We start from the raw sequence: 22,127 nt of genomic DNA on the forward strand, positions 1-22,127 counted from the left end.
CCCACAGTACTCTTCTTTCCTCATCCGTCCACGTTTTTTTTTTTTTTTTTTTTTTTTTACATTTCCTGTTGCAACTCCCTTCGTGTCTTGGAACCCTCTTGGAGCCACATCCTCAGAATTTCGAACAGTTGTATGATGACGACAGGACCCACCCTGTTGAGCAGTGGGGCACCTACCTGACGTGAGACCATCACTAGCCTCATTCACATCGTTATTTTCAATATTTTGATTTGACATTCTCCCATAAATTGGGTTATAAACGATAAACCATATAGTAACTGAATGCAGCAAACTGACCCAAAAGGAATACAAAAACAAGCATGACCAAATGGGGAGGGCGGGGAACTGGGAATTGTGCAAACGACTGCATTTTGAGCGTACAGACAAATGGTACAAGCATAAACCCGCAACAGCACTCGAAAGCGAGAACCACAAAATCCTATGGGACATAGACGTACAGACGGACGAACCCATCCAAGCAAGAAGACCAGATGTCGTAATAATTAACAAGAAAGAAAAATCTTGTCAAATCGTAGACTTTGCTGTCCCAACTGACCACAGGGTGAGTATGAAAGAAAAGGAGAAACGGAGCAAATACACAGAGCTAGCCAGAGAGTTAAAAGGGATTTGGATGATGAAGAAAATCAAAATAGTACCGATAATAATAGGAGCACTAGGAACAATTCCGAAAAACTTCGAAAAAAGAATGTCAGAAATTGGAATCAGAGTAATAACTGCAAAAGTACAACGACTAACCATAATGAAAACGACGGAAATATCAAGGAAAACCCTTGAATGCGGAGAACATTACAAGAAGACAATATAACGAATAAGCGTTACAGGGAATGAAGAATACCGAAGCTGCATATCTAAAAGTTCTACACCCCCATCATGCTTCCCCCCCCATTGTTTCATCACCAATTAAAAAGTGATACCAAAGAGCCGAGAAGGGTCAAGAAAGACTGAAAGACCGAGGAGAGAGAGCTAGCCAGACATCGGCTGGACAAGCGCAAAGAGAACTGGGACCTTGGGGAGGCTGAGTGACACTCAAATTCCAGTATAAACCAATGGCCACTGCCAGCGAGAAATCAATGGTAAGAGGCTGTTGCGATGATGCAAATTCATTTGCAAATGCTATCGAAGGAGGTGGAGAGAGCTGAACGTCTGGGGAGACTTGTTGTCACTCAGCTTCCAGAGAACACCACAGGTTTCCAATCAGATCGTTTATTGACTTCTGTGAAAGCTCCATGTGAGCCAATAATAATAATAATATAAAAAGATAGAGTACATCCGCTGCAAAAAAAGTGAAAGAAACAAAACTTTGACAGAAAATTGTCGCAATGCAAATAACAGGAAAAATAACAAAAAATAAAGAAGTTTATGAATAAAAGAAACCAGAAAAAGAAATCCGGAAGAGAATGAAATAGTGGCAAGAAATAAAAAGAAAGAGAAAGAAAAAAACGAAAGCTGGGGGGGGGATTTGGGCGTGAAATAAAAAATAAAAACAAAACAAAAAGAAAAAAAATGAAAGAACTAACATAAAAAATAAGCAAAAAAAAAAAAAAAAAATTGAGCACCATGCAATTAAAGAAATCAAATTAAAAGTAAGAACAAAACAAATTTTTTGAGAAGATTTTTTTTATAATTTATTTTATTAAGATTATTTGAAATACTGGTCTTCACGTCTCATTATTATCGTAATATACAGATCAATGTAACTTTCTGCTTTAATCAAGTATATCTTGTAGAACTCAGGAATCTGTAAGGATTCGTGGCGTAACGGATAAAGTGCTAAGTAAGTTTTATGTACAAGTCTTCTGAAAGTTGAAGATCCAATCGTCAGTGCTAAGAATACAATTTCGAATTACTTAACATATCTACTCGGTCATGGCTGACAGAACGCGAGCATTCTAATCTCGTGGATAAATAGTGTTCCATTCGAAGTTTCATACATATTCCTGACTTTAATAAGATACACCCGTAGAGGGTCGACGGTTACATCGGTCGAAACGTGAGAATAACATCAAAGATGAGAACAGTAGTCCGCATAATGCAATTAATACAAAGTGATAAAAATATGGACGACTTAAAGTTAAGTGGTTATTTTATTTTGCGACATATCAACTCTTTTTGGATTATTTAATACCGAATTCAATAACTTTATGCTTAACATTTTTTAATGTGTACATATTTATTTAGATTGTAAATGAATATTTTGCATACAATAGTTTTGTAGAGAATTTGTCTTATAGACTTGTCTTTTATATAAAAAGTATTTGGTAAATAATTACGTTTATTTAATGGGGATCGTTACAAGTACCAACCCTTCTGGCCAGGGTTAACCTGTGGATAGTGCTAACTAAAGGAACTACCTAAAGTTCCTAAATTGTGGTCTCCAAACGAGATGAAGTCTCGTATCATAGCAATGGTGATTGCAAATTGAGTAGTATATAGTTTCTAGAAATATGGTTGGAAATAAAAATAGTAAGAAAGAGCTGAGAGAATGGATTTCAAAATAATACGAAAATCTTGCCTAAGGACGCCCAAGACCATTTAATGCCGCTTATGTTATTAGGTGACAGCTATTACCAAACTGAGTTGGAGAGGTTCTGTGTGTAATACTTACTAAAGGGGTGACTAGACACACTACAAACTCTTTCAAATTGGGATTTCACGACCAGATGTACTTTAAGTTACGTTCAAGACCTAACAAATTAAAGAGAGCGGAGGGAAGGGCAACTGAGGAGAGAAGAAAAAAAAGAAAGTCTGTGACATAAAGTGATAGAAATATGGGCCGAAATTGGGAAGATATATATATATATATATATATATATATATATATATATATATATATATATATATATATATATATATATATATATATATATACATACTAGCATGGGTGCCCGGCATTGGCCGGGTGTTTGGAGGTGTATGTTGAGCAAAAAAAAAAAAAAATCAATTTTTAAAAATTTTTGCCCCTATTATGACCCCTTAAAACTTATTGTTTTGGACTCAAATTGAATTATTAAGTTAGGTCCATGTCTAAAAAAAACTATATCTAAAATTTCAAGTGTTTAGAACCAACATTGTCGGAGGAATTTGGTAGCGTTCTCAAAGGTCAAATCGTTAAACTTTGACCCCTTAACAGCCAAATTTCTGGCCCAAAACCGATCACATCGATTTTCCTAAATCTCAATACCCTGTATATCAAATTTCGAGTTTGTAAACTAAGAATTGACAGAGTTATTGCGTAGGGAAATGTACACAGACACACAGACAGACAGACACACAGACACGTTCACTTATATATATATATATATATATATATATATATATATATATATATATATATATATTAGAAGGGAGACCTGACGTTGCCCGGGATTGAATAATAGTCAACGAATATTTCACACTCATATATTTTTATTGGCATCGAAATCCGTGAAATCGCTCGGAAGGAAGCTTCACATCGCTCCATGCAGTAATTAGTTCAAAATATGTTATTGTCCATTACACTCTAGAGAACATACTTTCTTTTTTATAAAATTATTTTAGACTTCTTTCCAGTTAACGAAAAAAAAAAAAGCAGTAAAAAACCTATGGACCACGTCATGAAAAAACAAAAACAAAACAAAAAACAACAACAACAACGACAACAACAAACAACCAAACAAAAAAGCAATAACAAAAACACGTTAATTTTCAAATTATATAAAATTCTTTGCAAAAAAAACAAAAAAAACAAAAAAACTCAGGCATGGAATTTGAACCTACAGACCACATCATGAAAACAAAAAAAAAAAAAAAAAAAAAAAAAAAACGCTATCAACTTACCCATAGTTAAATTTTCACGGCCCGTTTTTCTATCATTATTGCTAAGCGACAGCATGGAAAAATAGCTTTACCAATGATAGATAAATTAAAATAATGATTTCGATTATCGATTATCGATAATTATAAAATATGAGACAAAAATTAACTAAGATCACTCCAAGACTTATACACTAAAGTTCTGTAAATTTTAAAGAAAATCTGTTCAGCCGTTTTGGAGTCTACAAGGAACGAACACACACACACGGAGACAAAGTTGCATATATATATATATATATATATATATATATATATATATATATATATATATATATAATTAATTTAATAATTATTATAGTAAATTATCTATCTATATATCTTTAAAAGTGAAAGCGTTTTACTGTATGTCAGTGTGTCTGTGTACATTTCCCTACACAATAACTCTGTCAATTTTCAGTCTACAGACTCGAAATTTAATTTACAAGGTACTGAGATTTGGGAAAATCTTTGTAATCAGTTTTCGGCCAGAAATTAAGTTGTTAAAAGGTCAAAATTCAATTATTTGACCTTTAAGAACTCTACTGAACTTCTCTGCGAATTTTGGGTCTAAACAGTTGACATTTTAGATATAAGTTCCTTGGACATGGATCTAAATAACTTTATTTGAGCCTAAAATAATGAATGTTAAGGATTCATAGTAGGGGTCAAAGTTAAAAAAAAATTGACCGCCGCGGTCTCTACCAAATTACTTAGACAGTTTCTGGTCTAAACATTTAAAATTTTACATAAAGGGTATTCAGAGATAGGACAAGCTTTTTAATCGGTTTGGGTTCGAAATTTGTGCTACCAATATGTGAATTATGTATGTATGTTTGCATGTCTGCCTAAAACTTTCGACAGAGGCGACGGATTTTCACAAGATCACTATCGTTTTTAAGCTCGACCTTTCAGACGACAAATATCGAAAAATTGGCTAAAAACATTAATTTCTTCACCTTCAACTGGGCACTTTTCTACAGGGAGGGGTCGCTTTTTTCGCCAATATTGTCGAAAGACATCCCTTCTTTTCAATAGTGTAGCCTTAATTTAAACCTACGTCACTTCCGGTTTGGCGGTAGTTGTAACCGCAAAGACGTCAGGTTTTTTTCACGTTCTTTTCCTCCTCCGCGGTACGGGTTCAAGCCTGCCTTCCTACTACCACTTGTTTTGTTTTTTTCTCAACATACACCTCCAAACACGTGTGTGTAGAGAGAGAGAGAGAGAGAGAGAGAGAGAGAGAGAGAGAGAGAGAGAGAGAGAAGTGGGTAAAGAAAAGTAAGAAAACAAGAAAAACTTACGGGAAAAACAAAATATGAAAAAATGAAAAGACGGAAGAAGTTAAGAAATCTATTGAGAAGATAATAATAGAAAGAAAGAAGAAGAATATGAATAAAGTATTAACGAACAAAGGAAAGCGTATGAAATATGAACCGAAAACTTGGAAAGTGGAGAGGGAAAAGTACGAAAAGAAGAAAAAGTACGTAAAATAACAAAACGGAAGTAGAAAAAAGAAGTCAGAAAAATAAGAAAATGAAAAAAAAAAAAGCAAGCAAGAAAGAACAACAGAAATTCGCTGAGATGGTGAAAAATAAGAAAGAACAAAAAGGAAAGTGAAAAGAAAAAACAAAAACTTCCACGGATTAATATGGGAGGGGATACTATATTCAACTTCTATTCTAAACTGGAAATGGGCAAAGGACTTATAAGTAGATATAAATAAGTCCCTCTTACCTTTTTTTTAATGGAGAGTAGATAATGCAGTGGATGTGTTATCGGCAGCTCCAGTAACTCTCGCTTCTCCTTTTTTGTCTCTCAGTCCTCATTTATAATGAGTGATGTTTCTGACAAAGCGTGAAGAAAAAGCTGCTTCCCAGGTCGGTAGTACTTCGTGAACAGTAGTCTGAGATGTCGACAATGTTCTGTCTATGTCCATCTTTGCGGCTATGTTACTAGTAAGGGTGCTGGAGGTAATCGTTTTCATCTGGGCTGACGTTAACCGCCTGATAGTCAGGGACCCGAACCTTGGAATAACCACTAAGGAGGCTGTCTTATCAGCAGGGGCAAAGTACTGGGGCTGCTGTATTGCCATTTGGTGAATGGATTCTGAACCATGCAGTAGTCTCTGGTGGGGCCTCTCGATGCCATACTAGTGGGTAATTATTACGGTTTTACCTTATGTGCTACAAAAAAAATTCCCGTCTTTCCTCTCTTACTTTCACTCTCTGTTCTGCTCTAACCAAGTATGCTGACCTGTTCCACAAATTCCAAAATCCTCAACTTGAAATATCTCAAAAAAGAAAACACGAATAAACCTAGAACCCCATCCTCCTAGGTAGACCCCTACTACCATGTCTCCTTCTCCAACATCAGGGGTCTACGTTCTAACCTTCCAGAGGTTGAAACCCAGTTACAGGAGACGAAACCTGACATATTCTTTTTAAGCGAAACTGGAATAGGGCCGATCACTTCCCTAGATGAGTTCATAATTAAAGGATACTCTAATATCTAAATCTGACCCCCAAAATCGCCACGGGCATGCAATATGTGCCTACATTAAAGATGGCTTCCCGTGTGGCAGGGATATCTCTAGAGAAGACCCTAATCTACCTTATATGTGCCTCCGGGTTGCACTTGCTTACACCACCGCATTTATATTTGCCGTCTATCGCCCCCACAACAGCGGAGTTACTGTCTTTAAGAGTATATCAGAGGAAAAATTGACCACATCCTGTCTGCTCATCCCTCGGCTAACATTCACAATGTCTATAATGTGGAATGGCTGACCCACTTAAATAAGACTGATGCTGAGGGGAGGTTCTCTCATGATTTTGCCATTGCCTATGACCTCACTCAGATTGTCCGCGAGCCCACCCGTGTGCCCGATACCACCGGTCAGTACGCAAGCATTCTAGACCTTTTTCTATCCACTTCCCCTGAGCTATGCTCATGTTCCGTTCTATCTCCTCTGGGATCCTCCGACCACTGCGTCGTATCAGTTAAGATAAAAATGAAATATAAATCTATAGACGTACCTCTCCACCGTACTGTATACCGATACTCTATGGCGGACTGGGATAGCTTCCGGACATTCATATCTGATCTACCTCTCCATTCCATGTTTAAAAAGGATGTGTCCTCTATAGTATCAGACCTGACCGAATGGTTACTTGTAGGTATAGACCAATTCATACCATCTAAAATATTTCAACAAAAACCTAACAGCCAGCCATGGTTCTCCCCTGAATGTGCTGCTGACATCGCACACAGAAATCATTTTTTCCATAGCTACCAATGTAATAGATGCACTGTAACTAAAGCTGCTTTCAGCACCGCCAGCAACCACTGTAAAAGAGTAATAAAAAGTAAGAGAACTATATGCTCAATCCGTTAAATCCAAAGTAGCTGAGCAGCGGTTTGGTTCCCACCAGTTCTGGCAAATAGCAAATAGGATCCTGAACAGAAACGTGCGTTCTATCCCACCCATTATCAATGGACCAGAGCTCATCTCGACAGCATCCGACAAGGCCAAACTATTTGCCAAAAACTTTGCGGCAAGTTCTACCCTGTGCGACGAAGGCCATCAACTACCCGTATTCCCTCCTATAACAGACAACACGCTATGCAACATACAAATATCTGTGCATGAGGTCACCAAGCTAATAAAAAACTTTGACTCCAGTAAAGCAACTGGTCCTGACGGTATTCCAATTATAGTGTTAAAAAAATTACAACCAGAACTTGCCCCCATACTTACCAAACTGTTTAAGCCTTGCCTTAAGGAGAAGTGCTTCCCAACAACCTGGAAAACCTCATCAGTATGCCCTGTATTTAAGAATTCAGGTGATAAGTCATCTCCCTCTCAGTACAGACCAATAAGTCTCCTGTGTGTCATGAGTAAGTTGCTGGAATCCACAATAAATAGAGAAGTAGTCAACCACCTCAGCAGAAATAACCTTCTTAGCGACACGCAATATGGTTTCCGTTCTGCTAGATCTACAGCAGATGTGCTAACGGTAATATCTCATAGGATTAGCGAATCTCTCGACAAAGGCTTCATTTCTAGAGAAATTGCTCTTGACATATCAAAGGCCTTCGATAAGCTTTAGCATAAAGGCCTACTACACAAGATTTCCAGCTACGGTATAACTGGAAATGTTTCTCGATCATTAAATCATTTCTCTCTGATAGGCTCATAAGAGTAGTGGTTGATGGGCAGAAATCAGAGGCCCACAGTATTAATTCTGGAGTCCCCCAGGGGTCCATACTGGGCCAAACTCTCTTCCTGATCTACATCAATGATCTCCCAAAGCACATACTAAAATCCTTCGTTGACATCTATGCTGATGACACGACTATCTATGGCAACACATCAAAGGCCGTAAATGATGATATTCTCTCTGATTCTCTCTCCTCTGATCTTGAGCGCGTGCTACATTGGGGAAAGAGGTGGCTGGTCACCTTTAATGCATCTAAGACCAAGCTCTTATCTCTACATCATAAACGCTTTTATCCCCATCTGCCATCAATTGAAATGGATGGCTCTCGTCTAGGGGAGGCCACATGTTTTGAATAGCTTTGGGGTTTGACCTTTACTCCTGATATTAAATGGAACACATACATCAAGTCTGTGGCAAAGGTCACTGGGAAAATGGTGGGATCCTTCTATCGCTCCAGAAGATATATCACTAATGACGCAATTCTCTATCTATATAAAAGCCAAGTACGTCCAAGGATTGAGTACTGCTGCCACATCTGGTCAGGAGCTGCTAAAAACAGCATATCCTGCCTTGACAGAGTACAAAATAGACTTCGTGGCGTAGTGGGGGATGCCCTTTTCTCTTCCCTGCAACCTCTTTCCTACAGAAAAGACGTAGCGAACCTGTCTTTGTTCTATCGTTATTTCCATCGCAAGTGCTCGTCTGAGCTCTATTTTCTGGTCCCCCCTCGCCAATCTTTTTAAAAAAACACCCGACTAGCTGAAACCACCGTCAACAATTTTCCCCACTCCCTATCTGTGCCTAAATCAAAACGTAGATTCCACGAACAAAGCTTCTTTCTTAGAACTGCACGCCTGTGGAACTCTGTTCTGCTTGCCTGTTTCCCTCCCGACTTTAACCTGGATGTCTTCAAGTCCAACACAAACAAATTCCTGATGAACCGCCCTCTTAAGTAATGACACTTTATCAATTCTCCAATACTATTGCTATACTATCCCATTGATTACTGTACACACAATAACCCTTATCCCCGAGGGGCCATTGGGCCTTGATAAGTGATGAACTCCATGTAAAAAAAAAAGAAACAAAAAAGAACGTGGATTCCCACAGAGCAAAGAGGTTAGATCAAAATGAATAAAGAAATATGACTGCCGCTTACAAACAAAAGTGTCCTCAAGTAAAGACACGTTAAATCGTTCATTACTTCTGCATTAAGACTTTTAATGTGAAATGTGGTCTTATCGTCTTTGTTTGCATGCGTTAATGGTCATGTCTACCTCTGGCTATCTATGTCTAGTCAGATGTGGCGTTATGCCTCAGCATATATATACATATACATATATATACATATATATATACACACACACACATATATGCATATATATATATATATATATATGCATATATATATACATATACACAAAAATTAGAAGTTAGGACATGTGCATGCAAACATTGTTTTTTTCTAAACACTTCACTTCTTATAAGTAAAAAAAACAACTCGAGCTGAGATTGAAACCAAAGTCAAAAGATATTAAGTCACGTACGATAACCATTACACCAGCGTGACACACCATTTACAATGTGTTAAAAAAATCTTATTCTTAACATAAAGAACCCGTCATGTTTCTCGACCGCACACGTGCCACTTTTTCCCCGTCTAAAACCCAAGTATAAAGTTCCGTATGGATTTGAAACCCTATATATTAAATTTCATGTCTTTAGACCAAAAACTTACAAAGGAGTTTGGTAGGCAAAAGTTTTTAAACAAATATATATATACGCATATATAGAGATATATTACAAAATTTGTGTTTACTATAACTTTTTACGCAAATATTATGCAAGTATAAATCATGTTGAATATCTGCATGAATATGATTACATGTAATAGTTAACTAAAGATGATCCGCCCATAAGAAAACCGAAGAAACTAATCGGGATTAAATTAAAAGTAATGGTTAAAATAATATGCAAATTAGCTAGATCTTTTGCAGATGAATGCAATTCCACGACTCATATATAACATCGTTGTATTTAAAAAAAAAAAATAAAAAAAAAAAATAAATAAATAAAATAAAAATAAAAAAATAAATAAATAGAAAAAAGAGTTTTTAACATTATTATCAATGCACACACAAAAACAAATTCATGGAAATGTGTGTGTGTGTGTGTATATATATATATATATATATATATATATATATATATATATATATATATAGTTTTGAAAATAGTAAGCGGAAGTTTCTCGAGAGCTCTTTCGGCTATCATCTCATCAGGAGAAAATCGATAGCGTACAAAATAATATTGTGTCGAAAATAAAGAGTTCTAATGGGGAACTTATTTTTTTTACTCACTAGGAGTATTCACACAAGCCATCATAAAAGATTGCTCTTTGAGAACAACTTGTGGTGTTCTCTGGAGTCTGAGTGACAACAAGTCTCCTCAGATTTACAGTACTCTCCACTTCTTTCGATAACCTTAGCAAAAGAATTTGCGTTATCGCAAATATTGCGTATATTGATTCCTCGCTGGCGGCGACTATTGGTCTTCACTGGAATAGGGTAGCAATGAACCTCCCCAAGGTTCCAGGTCTCTTTGCACTCCTCCAGCGGAGGTCTGTGCTTTCTCCCTTCGGTATTTCCATCCTCTTTAACCCTCATTATTTGGTGTGGCGCCTGTTTATCGTGATAAGAAAGCCGGTATCTTATAATTATACAGTTTCAGTTTTGATGATTACATGTGATGTTTTTTTGCGTTTTGCATCTATAGCCGTTTCTCTGCCCAGTTCGTATGTAGTTTATGTGTGGTGTTGGTCTCCACATTCAAGGGTTTTCCTTAATATTTCTGCAGTTTTTATTATTGAAATTCTTTGTATCTTCTCGACCATCCCTCTGATTCCAATCTCTCCCATTCTTTTTTCAAAGTTTTTCGGTATTGTTCCTAGTGATTCTACTATTAGTGGTGCTATTTTGACTTTCTTCATTTTCCAGATCCCTTTCAGCTCTCTAGCCAGTTCCCTGTATTTGTTCCGCGTTTCAGTCTCCTTGATTTTCACTTTGTGGTCTGCTGGAACGGCAAAATCCACAATTTGGCAGAACTGTTCTCTCTTGCTAACTATTATGACATCCGGTCTTCTTGCTTGGATGGGTTTATCCGTTTTTCTACGTCCATATATTATTATTATCATTATTATTAGTGTTTTTGTAATGTAGTGGAAGAACTACATTTGGCTCTGTAGATGAAATATTTCACTGTGGCCATTTTATGTCCATCGGGACATTCACTTTTAAAATTGAGAAAACATGATTTTTTTACTGCCAGTTTTTTTTTTATCTGAGTAGATAATAAATCTATCATTGTCAGTTTTAATTTCCATATCGAGGAAGGGAATAATATTATTTATATTTATTTCATGAGTGAAATTTAGTACAGAATTATTTTTAAGTGCAGTTTTAATTTTTGTTAGTTCGTCTTAATTTTTTGTTAAAAGAAATATGTCATTGACGTACCTAACATAGATGGATGGTTTAGGTATGATACTAAATACTTTAGTTTCCAGGTTGGTCATATAATATTCGGAAAACAACAGGCCTAGAACTGAGCCTATTGAAACCCCGTTGACCTGGATATATAGGGTGCCAATGGAGCCATAGAAAGGAACCTCAGTTATGCAGGAGATTAATCATTTTCTTAGTGTGTTAGGGTTGATTTTTAAGTGCGGGAAGAGTGGGATTATTATATATTATTAATTATTATTTCTATAGTTTCCTGGCGTTTGTAAAGAGACTTTCGACGTCAAGTGAAGTTAGAAGTTCGTTTTTGGGCTTTACTTATTGAAGTATGTCTATTAATTCATCCGAGGAATTAACTCTATAACTAGAAGGTAAATACTGCATAATTAGTTTATGGAGGGCCTTTCGAGTTTATGAATTGGTGTAGGTATTTACGAAATAATAAAACGAAGGGGGGTAGTTTCCTTTATGTACATTTACATTTCCGTAAATATAGTCCGGTCTATATTCGTCTATAATTTTGTGTAGTTTAATGGAGTCGATGTTAGCTGTGATTAATTTGTTAATATTTATTTTAAGTTGTTCGGTAGGATTCATATCTATTTTTTTGAATTTTGATGTATCGGATAGAATCTCTTCTAAGTTATTAATATATTTAATATGTAGTTCAGTGAACATTATGGCGAATATATGAAATTGGTATGTGTTTATTAGTATATATATATATATATATATATATATATATATATATATATATATGTGTGTGTGTGTGTGTGTGTGTGTCTGTGGGGGGAGAAAGTGAAGGGAGTTATTTCAATAATTGAATAACGCCGCAGTTCACACAAACCGTGAAAATACCTAACTAATATTTCGAATCCTGAGTTCGGACGTACTCACTGATGAGCTCCTCCTCTTGGACTTCCGATCTGTGGCATTCATGGTTTGTGTGAGCTGCATCGTTGTTTGATTATGAAAATTACTATAAATCTCAAATTAAAAAAAAAATATATATACATTAGCTAAATCTTTTGCAGGTGCTTGCAATTCCACGACCCATGTATCACAAAGTTGTATTTAAAAAAAAAAAAAATAGGGAAAAGGGTTTTTAATATGAATGTCAATACATGAAAACCCCAAATTTATAGCAGTATATATATATATATATATATATATATACAAGCATGTTTCAATATTTATTTAAAAAAAAACTGTGTGTGTGTGTGTGAGTTCGTTTCCCATAGACTCAGAGCCGAGTTTTATGAAATTTCACACGAATGTACTTTATGTTCCTGGCAGTGTTCTTAGATAGGTTTTGTATCGGAATGTCTTCGAAAACTATCGATAGTCGATGTCGATAATCGAAATAATGCGATGAAAGAAGAAACAGACGATTTTGACCAAAGTTAACACCTTACACAGCCTAACATCACAAGTGCATTTGAGAAGTTTTATTGCCACTCAAACCGAAAAGTCCATAAAATAAAATCAGCAGTAGGTTCTTTGACATGACAAGGACGCGTTCGTTTCAAACACTATTGCATCGTGATTCTTTAGTTTTTATTTTATTTTAAACTTAAATTGAAGTCATTATAACCGCACAAGTGGTAAGCCAGGCATATAAAATCAGCAGTAGGTTCGTTAATATAGCAGGGATGCGTTCGAAATGAATACTTCTGTTCAGAGCACATTTGAAGCATGATATTTAACTTTTGCATTTTAAACTTTAATTTAAGCCATTATAAGAAATAATTTTATAAAATGAACAGCAAATTCTCTACAGTGCAATGTAGACTACAATGCATTGTGGACTAAGTCACTGCAAGAGACATGTAAGCATTCCCTCGGTAGGCCGCAATGGACCCCCAACTAGAGCAAGCAATTAATCGATTTGATTGAAAAATGGGCGATTTCACCGATTTGATGACAATAAAACATTCGGTGATCATCATTCTATCCCGGGTAACGTCGAGTCACCGTGCTAGTATATATATATATATATATATATATATATATATATATATTGCTAGACTGACAGTGCTCTCTTTGTATGTATCTCTTTTCATTATCTTTACATTCCGATGAGTCAAACAAAATGGCCACAATTTGAAAACCACTTTATTTATCGACATTATTTCGTTTTTACTCTCATTCTTAGCTGCTAAGAAATTTCAATTCTCTTTTATTTTGTCTTGTTCCGACGGTTTTGTTAACTTATTTCGCATCAAAAGCCGAAAAATTAATGGCGCTGAAGAATTGCCGCCTTCGTCCATTTCCAGTGACGCCCCTTCGCCCTTGAATTTTTTTTCCAATCGACACGGTTTCGATTGCGCTTAGTCTCGCGTTTTCACCCTCCTATCATTTTAATTGCCAATTTTTCATGTTCTTTTTCGTTCTCTCCCTCTAAATTCCGACTCTCACTCTCTAATTCCGCTTATCACCCTAACACCATCCCTCTCTATCTTTTTCCTCCCTCTGATTTTTTATGTGATCTTTTTGCTGATTCAACTACTTTGTTCTGTCTCTCTTTCGCCCACCTCTCATTATTCTTCTTATAACTGTTCTCCTTTTTTACTTTCTAATTTCACTCTTTCCTCTCTTTGTTCCCCTTTTCTTTTATTCTCTGTCCCCTATGTTTCCCTCTAGTTGTTGGGTCCTGGATATGACCTTAAACTATATCCGATGGTGATGAGGCCCCAGCTTGCGGGCGTTGAGGAGTGTGGAACCATCCTTTTAATTGCCATTGCTCCCAGGTCCACTCTGACCCAGAGTGGTAGTACCTGTTAGGGTCCCAACTATGGGTTAAATAGAAACCGACTTGAAAAAAAAAATATTCTATTAAAAAAAATTTCTTCAAAATCACTGGATTCGGCATTAAATAACCTGAAAAGGGTTGATATGCCGTAAAACAAAAGCAAACAACCCTCTAGTTGTACTTGCTCTTTTATTTCACTTTCCTTTCATTTTTGGTTCGTTTGTTTTTTACTCGCTGTTTGTTCATCTTCCTTTCCACTCTCTTTCTACTTTATTTCTTCTTTTTTTTTTTAAACCTCACTTCTCGCTTCTCTGTCTCTTTTTTTTCCTTCTTACATTTCTTCCAGTTTCCCTTTTCCAACTAATTCGCTCTCTCCTTTCCTATCTCTATTAATCATTATGTTCTGTTTTCTCGATGTTCATCATTTTTTTTTTGCTACGTATACACAGAAGCACACCTATGTATACTAACACAAGTAGAAAAAAACTCACTTACCACCTAGGCATCTTCAATTTGTACACCTGTTTCTCAAGCCACCCCGACATAAGGATATTTTGTCTGAACTCAGAAGTCACTATTTTTGTCTTTGAAGCATTTATTTTCGTCTCAATTTGCAGACTCGACAGCAAATATTTCACAGAGTAGCGTATATCATCTACGTGGTCTAAGACATTGACAGCAGAGGAAGAGGTCCTTCTAGACTGAGACAATTTTTATTTTTGTACTTATCCTGATTGTCCCTTTTTTGAGAGCTAGATTTTCTCCACATAAAAAAAACGACCTTGTGTTTAAATCTGTCCTCGTGGGGAGGGAAGTAAATAGGAACGACAAAGTTGTTTCAGGATTTAATCACAGATACTCTTCACAGAAACCTACAAAGATTTGGTGAATTACGCCCTTTTTTTACAAAGGAGTCACCACTTATCAAAGCTCGAAGGCCACTCGAGGATCAGGGTAAATGAGTGAACGATGGTGATTGAGAAAATAGCATAGTGATCCATAGTGGTGAAAATTGTGTAAAATTTGCTTATTTAAGCTTAACAGGTACTTATTTATATTGGACTTGAATACGACTATATTGTAATCAGCTGTAAAACAGGCCAGCGGAACTGAGTTGCACAGGCGGGTACTTTTAGGAAATAAGCTTTGTCAATTGAATTTACGTTTGGATTTAGGCACAGCAATAGAATGAGGGAAATTATTGATAGTGGTTGTATCTAGTCGAGTGATTTTTGTGAAAGTTTGGCAGGGGGAGTCCATAGATTAAAACCCAGACAGAAAGTTTGGTAGGGGGGGCACAGATTGAAGCTAGGACGAGCACTTGCTATAAAAATAACGATAGTAGAAACAGGTTGTATGGAGGAGAAAAAGGCATCACCTACTAGATTTCGAAGATTTTATAGACAGCAGGATAAGGTGCTCCGAGCAGCTCCTATCCAGATGTGACAACAGTACTCAATTTAAGAGCATATTTGTGTCTTGTACAGGCAAAAGATTGCGTCGGGAGTTTCAACTCTTTCAACCTTAACCTCTTGGAAGCCAAAATTTCACCCTAAAACTGATTAAAAAGCTTCCTGCATTTCTTTGTATTTTTTATTTTACAAAAGAATCACCACTTATCAAGACCCGAGGGTTTCTCGAGAATAAGGGTTAATGAGTGTACAATGGTCAAGGGGGGACATGTCATTCATCGATAGTAGTGGAAATTTGATGAATTGGATTACTTAAAGGGGTGGCTCACCAAGAATTTGTTCACGTTGGACTTGAAGACAACCATATTGTAGTCAGTTAAAAAGCAGGAAAACGGCACAGAGTTATACAGGCGTGCAGTTCTAAGAAAGAAACTTTGTTCATGGAATCTACGTTTAGGTTTAGGCACAGATAAAGACTGGGGAATAGTGGTTTCAGATAGACGAGTGTTTTTTTATGAAAGTCCGGCTATAGATTGGAGCTCAGACGAGCACTTGCCACGAAAATAACGATAAAGCAGAGACAGGCTCGCGCCGTATCTTCTGTGGGAAAGAGGTTCCCACTAGACTACGAAGTCTATTTTGAACTCTGCCAAGGCAGTACCCTTTATGTAAAATTTAAATGTTTAATCCAAAATTGGCTGAATACTTTGCTAGAGACCGCAAAGGTATTTTTTTAAAAAAACTTTAACCCCTTGGCAGTCAAATTTTCAGCAAAAAAAAAAAAAAGAATTAAAAAGCTTGCCCTATGTCTGAATAGACGTTTCATAAAATTTCAAATGTTTAGACCAAAAATTGACTTAGTAATTTGGTATAGATCTCAGAGATCAAATCTTTGACTCCAATTTTGACCCCTTAATATTTATTGTTTTAGGCTCAAATCAAATTGAAAAGTTACATGCCCATAAGATACATGTCCAACTAACATGCGTCTAAAATTTCAAGTAATGAGACTCAAAATTGGCGGAGGAGTTTGGTAGAGTTTTTAAAGGTCAAATTGTTGAACTTTCAGCTCTTTACAGTGAAATTTCCGGCCGAAAACCGACTAAAAAGATTTTCCCAAATCTCAATACCTTTTATGTCAAATTTCGAGTTTGTAGACTGAAAATTGACAGAGTAGTTTGGTAGGGAAATGTACACACACAGATAGACAATTTCACTTTATACATATATTTATAATTATAATATTTATTATATAATAGTAATATTTATTATATATTCATAATATATATATATATATATATATATATACATATAAACACATATTAAATTTATATGTTAAAACTTAGATAAGGCGCATGCACGATTTTAGTATAATAAATAATGGGATTCAATGTTGCAAGTAATACGTAAATTTTTAAGTACAGTACTTATCTCATAGCTAAATATTTTGGTTTCGATTCTAGCTAATAGCACCCAAGTCATGCATCTTTTTAAAACTTTTCAAATCACTTCTATATATTGGGTGCAATATATTGATCAGTTTCCTTACCTTTCCTATAGTTCAAACCTTGCTCACGGTTACTTTTGGTTATTCCCTTAGATCAAGGAAAACCTAAGAGGCTGTCGCTATGAGACAATTGAGGAGATTAAAGAGGATGTGACGAGGGTCATTGACACGCTCACATAAAAGCACTCCCATGGGGCCTTCCAAAAGTTGTTGGAACGGTACAGCAAATGCATTGCAGCCCGAGGAGATTACTTCGAAGGGGACTAGAGTTGCGTGTGTGTATTATGAATGAAAACGCGCATACGAAAAAGGTCTGGAAACTTATTAAAGGCACCTAGTAAATTTTCATTTCCTCAGTTTTCATTGTGAATGACTTTATCAAAATGCGTACAGATCGTTTCGTCTTATTAAACTTTTACTTAAATTTCCTCTACGGTCTAGCTTTTAGAGTTATAGAGTTGCAATCTTTATAAATTAGCCGAGAAAATGTTATGGGAGAACAATAAAAAGCACTTTCCCGTTATATAGTCAATCGGATGCCTTTCTTTTGGCTTGAGGGAAAATTATTAATTTAATTTCAATTATTCCTTACTTATTTATACATACGAATACTAATCTGTTTTTATGAATAAAATGTTTATTTTTGTACCTTTACAGAATTCGGGCCGGACTATTTGTTTGTTTAAAAGACTAACTTTAAAATTATAGCAAGTTTTATTGTAAAGATGAAACGCCTAAAATTGATCGCATAATATATTCGCCATCTTTACAAATCAGCCGGGAAAAGATTATGGAAAAATGATAACTGAAGTTGAAAACCACCCTTTTTATTTATGAAATATTAACTTTATATATGTAGTTTTCCTGTAATCAGTCTCTTCTAGCTTTGTTTGATACTGGCTATACTTTTTCGTCATAGTTTACATTACGATGTATAAAGCTTAAACTGAAATAACTTAGAAGTTTTAACGTTATTTTTTTTTCTATTAATATAGGTAAGGGTCTACTGATGGTTTCCGTTTTGAAATCGAAAACTGACAACCAGTTTTTATGAAAATAAAAAAGTTCATATATATATATATATATATATATATATATATATATACACATACATACATATATATATATATATATATATATATATATATATTAGATACACTATTTGGACCGTGAAAAACAAAGACACACATGTTTTATGTAAAGTTTTCTTTTTATGTGGGAAATTAATAATTTATTTTCAACATTTTTTTTTAATTATTAACACGTAAGAAAATCAAACACGTTTATATAATTATATTTCTTTTAGCTTGGAAATATTTTCCATACTTCTACAAATTGTTAACGGAAGTGTTTTTTTAAGCTTAACTTTATCCTAGATTAATCCTACCCCAAGTTTTAGGTTTAGTTCGAAAAAATGTCGGTTTGCTTCGATTCAAATTTTGTATAAGCACAAAATTTCCATACACAGTGATTCTTTGACATCTAAAATAATTTACGAGAATGTTTTTATAGTTAAATTATTTTTTTAATATTCCATCATCGGCAACGACGGGACACGGATCATGCTAGTGATAAATGTGTATATTTTAATTCTTATTCAAATACACATTTTTTCCCGGGAATATTTTCTTGTATGTGGCTATCTTCCACATTCCACGATGTACATTGACGTCATCTTTCTTTTTCTTGCCATTTCGCACCATTTCATTTTCTGAAGTAAAAAAAAAAAAATCAACGCAGAAAAAGCAAATCTGATGATATTTGCAAGTTAACGAAGTAAATAGCATGTCAGAAGAATATTGAATAAAGTTGTCGTTCCACAAACGGCTAAATAATGGGGTCAAAAGTGGGCAGCAACGAAAGGAGACTGGACACCAATAAAGTCTATACACGTGTCCGCCATTATTATTATTTTTTTTTTAGGTCCGATCTTTATTCATTCAGAATATTCAGTAGTGTTAATGAAAACGTGATATCTGCAGTTGATGGACATTCATGCTTTTCATTAGTTGATTGTTTTTTTTATGTTTTTGTTATTGTATCGGAAGAATGGTTTCTTTTATTCATTAACTCTTTCTCGGTATGTCGAACAACGTGGAAATGGCGATGGAAAAAAGTTGCATGGTTTTCTTGATTCCATCTTGATAGTTTGTTGTTCTTGTCATTATTCTGAATTTATCGTTGAAGATGCGGAACCAAACAAGTAAAAAAGTTTTGCTTTTTTTTCTGATTGAGTGTCGTCTTTGATAACAACAATAACAACAACAACAACAACAACAACAACAACAACAACGCGGATTTATCTAAATGCTCAACCTTCGTTCCCTGCGCGTCGGCATTCCGTATAATTAAGATGTTTTTCACAAAAGCAAAATTCATTGTGTTTGTCTGCACATCTGTTCATTCAATTATGCTATGTTGATCAAAAGTGGACTTGGTTGAGGTTAACATTAATCTCTACATTGATAAAACCGTGCGCTCACTTCTCGCGCGTCTCTGTATCTTTCAAACGGTTTAAAAAGAAATAAGAAATCTACTTGATGACGGCTTCCGGTTTTAAAATCAGAAATTGATAAGCGGTGTTTATCGAAAAAAACAGTCCCTTATAATTGCACACCGCTTAGATTTGAGCGGAATTTTAAAATTTAATTTAGTTTGTAAACAATTCCTTAAGCGAATTAACATACTTTCTTTTATCACTTATCTTTATTCCGAGTGGCAAGGTTGTAAACCGTACGTAATCACCTAAAATGCCAAATGCCCTAAGAAAATGTCAGCTTTGATTATTTGGAAATTAAAAAAAAATACAATTACAAAAACAGCTTTAATAAAAAAAACAAATACGATTATAATCAAGATTGTCTGCTCTTTATTCTTCCGGTCTCTGTCGCCCATTTAACTAGATAATTATCAATGATGGGGCGATTCCAATATTTTTATCGATTCCGATACAATTACCGATTCCGTACTAAATTCCAGATTCCGATACAATTATCGATTCCAATTTTTATAAATCCATAAGCAGGACCCGTGTACCGGCGTTGCCCAATGAAAGTATGCCCACCAACCCACTCGTAAAAACAATTAAACTACGGTTGTTAGTGAGAGCCACTGCCGGCCCAGTAAAATAGCGGGCACTAGCGCCCGTGGCCAAACTGAATGTACCGTGCAGAAGTAACAACATTATTATCTATAAACGCATTCTTAAATAGGGATTGGATTATGTGCTGTCATTATTCTCAGCTTTCACCTAACATGTCAAATAAAAGTAGACTAGTGTGGCCTTTTAGATAGCAGTTGTTACCGTATGCTTGTAATCTATAATGAAAATAAAAGAATGAACTAAAAATTAGTATATTTATTTCGGAGGAAACATTGTGCCACGAGGAAAAGAAACAACCAAAAAATACTGCTGCGGATCTGAACAATGATTCCCCTAACCTTTGAATTTTTCCTATCATCGAGTACAGGCTTATTTTTCAGATTAACAAAACAAATTTAAGGTCGTATTTTTAATGATCGTAATGATAACGTTCTAATGAATGGAACATACACTTTTTTGTCACGTCAGTTTATAATGTTGCCCATAGCTGTTAAATGTTTTCCTTTTCTGTTCGTAAGGTATATTCAAATTTTTCCGAGGTATTTTGGTAATGTGAAAGCTATGCGTGTAATCTATGATAAACGTCGTAGTAAAGTACGAAAAATGGAAAAAGAATTATGTAAATGCTAGTGGCAGCATTAACAACGGGAGTGGCCAAAAAGTGGACGTTCACTGCAGTAGAACGTTATAATTCCAAATTTAAGTCTGTAAATGCCGATAATCGCCTGAAAATTTTACAAATAAGTGAAAAATAAAAAAAAATTAATGGTAAGGGGCAGCACTGTTCAGGTCCACCATTTTTTGATTATTATTTTGCAATCTGAAAGTTATTGTATTTTAAAGGTTCTAAAAGGAAAAACGTATCCAATAACTGGCCCTAATTGGGTTGCCATACTCTACTAAATATTTGAAGCCAAATATTTTCAAAAGAGGCCAAAGAAGCCAAATTGATAACTATAGCCAGATTTTCACAAACAAAAGAGCCTAATTGAAAAAAAAAAAAAAAAGAAAAAAATCAAAGAGCCTGCTCTTTCTCTCTGGCCTCGGTCCCCTCAAACGTCGCTTTGAACGTGCTCTCTCTCCTTTTTATAGTCTTTCTTTTTCCTTACCGTAAAGGTCATTTCATACAGGGCACAGTATTTGCCTATAGCCGCCGTACGTGCGTTCGCGCTCTGTTGCATATCGAGATCTTTAGTAATTAGCAATTGTATTTTTCGGTCTCCCACACTGGAAATTGAACCTTCAACCTTCAGGAGAATATCACGTTTACAATTGATTTTTTTCAAGTAATCTAATCACTCCGCCATGGATCCTTGTAGACACTCGATATAAGAACAGTAGTCCGAAAAATCCAAATAATACGAAGAATCTGTTTTGTGAATAATATTAAACTACCTTCAAGAGTAAAGGAGAGAATTTGAATGCCTACTGGAGAGAATGCTTACTAGACACTATCCTTGAGTGCCTAAGGTCTCCAGAACAAACTGGCGCAAGGATAGTTTTCCCAAGAAGTAAACCCTGACCAATTATTAAAAATCACATAATATTCGCTGCCCAAATAAGATCTCCTCACTATGGTTAACTAACATTAGCTTTTTGCGAGGAATGATACACCTTCTCCAAGTGATGTTAGCTCAAATAAAAGCATGAAGCTGGATACTCCACCAAACTAGATGAATTAATGTTCTAGAATCCAGTCAGACCAAGAGACCAAAACGAAAGATATATTACAACATATGAAAATAGTTAATTGGGGAGAGGAAAAT

Source organism: Euprymna scolopes, chromosome 18 (genome assembly GCF_053919585.1).
Source record: "Euprymna scolopes isolate OS-2025 chromosome 18, ASM5391958v1, whole genome shotgun sequence".
Classification (NCBI taxonomy): domain Eukaryota; kingdom Metazoa; phylum Mollusca; class Cephalopoda; order Sepiida; family Sepiolidae; genus Euprymna; species Euprymna scolopes.